Here is a 3,268-nt window from a genome sequence, read left to right as displayed (position 1 = left end):
TGAAGTTGCCTTGAAAAGTAGTATTAATTTGATAGCTTCAACGACAGCTTATCATGGAGAAAGAAGAAAATTTTCTGTGAAATATTTTTGATGCTAGAGGTTGAAGATGATTGAAACGACATTAGGTTTTGCGTTTCATTTCATTTTGGGCATCTTTTAGAAACCTATATTTCAATTTTTTTTATTTCTTCTTTACCTGCTGCATATCTGCATATTTACACACACCGAGGTACGCTGCTTGCTTCTGGGTTTAATTTAGATTGTACGGTGCACTGTTTGAGTTGTCTTTTCTATCTGCACATTTGCTTTTCATATATATTAAATTAGGTGTTGTTTATAGTACTTTTTCGTGTTACTGGTATAGCACGTTTATATATATATATATATATATATGGCACTTTTATGATAGGCACAAATCCTATACACGCTATTAGGATTAAATCCCTTTTAGGATTAAAGTACCGCGTGGCATTAGTATATAAATATGAAATTATATATTTATAATATGATGTTTATATTTTATTTAGATTAAATATAAGATCTAAAGATAATTTAAGGGTTAAATATGTTTTTAGTCCCTATACTTTGGGGCGATTTTGGTTTTAATCCCTCTTTCAAACTATAGTACAATTTAGTCCTTCAACTTTAGAAAACTCTGGTTTTAGTCCTTTTTAGTCCCTATACTCTGGTTTTAGTCCTTCAATTTAGTACACATTTTTGCTTCAATGTTAACTGAGAAACGTGTTTGAAACAACAAATAAAGTTAAAAAAATTGGGTAAAAAAGACTAAAACCATAGTTTTCTAAAGTTGAAGGACTAAATTGTACTATAGTTTGAAAGAGGGACTAAAACCAAAATCGCTCCAAAGTATAGGGACTAAAAACATATTTAACCCATAATTTAATGTTTAGTGATAAATATAATTTTTAATAATTAGAAAGTAGCCACATCATCTTTAATTAATTAAATTATATTATATAGATCACTTTATTGAAACATTAATTGTAATTAATTATATATAGTGTGATGAAATATACCCATAGGATTTTTGTTACATTTGTATAATTAATTAGGATAAAATATTAATTATAATTCTTAATTTTTCCATAGGAATTGGGAATGTGATGTAATTTAATAGTTTTATCATAAGGTTAAATGAGTCTAATTGAGTAAGGCTTTATCCCACAGGCAAGTTTTATGTTAATAGACTCATTGATAAAGACATGTTTTGCATTGGTAAAACATGACATTTATTTTAGTCTCAAATTATGATAATGAACATGATTTTAAATTTGCAGTTTCTCAATCTGTGAATATTTCTGATATCAAGTGTGGTATTCCCGAATTGAAAGGACATAATTATAAGATTTGGAAGGAGAGAGTTCTTCTTCATTTAGGTTGGATGGACATAGACTATGCTATTAGAAAACCAGAACCACCAGGTATTACTGAGACTAGCACTCCAGATGCCATTGAACTTTATGAAAAATGGGAGAGGTCAAATCGTCTCTCTGTAATGTTCATAAAATCCAACATTTCCGCTGGAATCTAGGGTTTGGTTGATCAGTATGAGAATGTCAATGATTTATTGAAGGCTATTGATGAGCAGTTTACGACATCTGATAAATCTCTTGCCAACACTCTTGTAATGCAATTTTCATCCTTAAAGCTCACTGGAATTAGAGGAGTGTGAGATCATATCATGCGCATAAGGGACATTGTGGCTCAACTAAAAGCTTTGGAAGTTACCGTGTATGATTCTTTCCTAGTGCACTATATTTTGTGCACTTTGCCTCATCATTATGCTCCCTTTAAAATCTATTACAACACACATAAGGACAAATGGTCTATTAATGAATTATTGACCATGTGTGTTCAAGAAGAAGAAAGGCTATTGATTGAAGAAGGGGAGAAGGTGAACTTGACCACTTCATTTAAGAATAAGAAGAACCAAGTTAATAAAAAGGGAAAGATTCCTGCTCAGCCAGTTATTAAGAAGGAGTCCAGATGTTTCTTTTGTAAAAAGAAGGGACACATGAAGAAGGAATGTCAAAAGTTTAAGGATTGGCTGGAAAAGAAAGGTAACTTGTTTGCTTTTGTCTGTTATGAATCTAATTTGACTAGTTTTAATCATAACACATGGTGGATTGATTCTGGTTCTACAATCCATGTTTCTAATACCTTACAGGGTATGGAAAATCTAAGGAAACCGATGGGAAGTGAACAATGCATCTATTCAGGAAGCAAGATGAGTTCACATGTTGAAGCCATTGAAACGTGCAATTTAGTTTTAAACAATGGTTTTGTTTTATGTTTAGAAAAGACCTTTTATGTTCCTAGTTTTAGCAAGAATTTAATTTCTATTTCACAACTTGCACCTTTGGGTTTTTCCTTTAATTTTACGGATTCTGGTTTTACTTTGTTGAATAAATCCAAAGTTATTGGCTTTGGGGAATTATGCGATGGTCTTTACTTTATTAAATTGCAAAATAACGCTGCTTATAGTTCTATGCATGTTTCCGCTGGGTTAAAAAGATGTGTTATGAATGAGGATTCTTCTGTTTTATGGCACCGAAGATTGGGACATATCTCCATTGAGAGAATTAAGCGATTAGTAAATGAATGAGTACTTAGTACTTTGGATTTTACTGATTTTGAGACTTGCGTGGATTGCATAAAAGGAAAGAAAACTAACAAGTCTAAAAGAGGTGCTAAGAGAAGTTCAAATTTACTAGAAATTATTCATACATATATTTGTTGTCCGGATATCGATGCAAGTAGTCCAAAATACTTTATCACCTTTATAGATGATTACTCACGATACATGTATCTGTACTTACTTCGTTCTAAGGATGAAGCCTTAAATGCCTTTAAAGTTTTTAAGGTTGAAGTAGAGTTACAATGTTGAAAGAAAATTAAGATTGTGAGATCAGACAGAGGTGGAGAGTACTACGGTAGATACACGGAGAATGGACAAGCACCTGGTCCGTTTGCTAGATTTCTTCAAGAACATGGGATTGTTGCCCAATATACCATGTCTGGCTCTCCATATCATAATGGTGTAGTAGAAAAAAGAAATCGAACCTTGATGGACATGGTGAGAAGTATGAGGAGTAATTCAAAACTTCCTCAGTTCTTGTGGACTGAAGCACTTAAGACGGATGTGTATATAGTAAATCGGGTCCCAACTAAGGCTGTTTTAAAAACACCTTTTGAGTTATTCAAAGGTTGGAAACCTAGTTTACGACATGTACGCGTTTGGGGATGT

The sequence above is a fragment of the Vigna radiata genome, chromosome 6 (assembly GCF_000741045.1).
Source record: "Vigna radiata var. radiata cultivar VC1973A chromosome 6, Vradiata_ver6, whole genome shotgun sequence".
Classification (NCBI taxonomy): domain Eukaryota; kingdom Viridiplantae; phylum Streptophyta; class Magnoliopsida; order Fabales; family Fabaceae; genus Vigna; species Vigna radiata.
Note: the sequence above shows the minus strand (reverse complement) of the source record.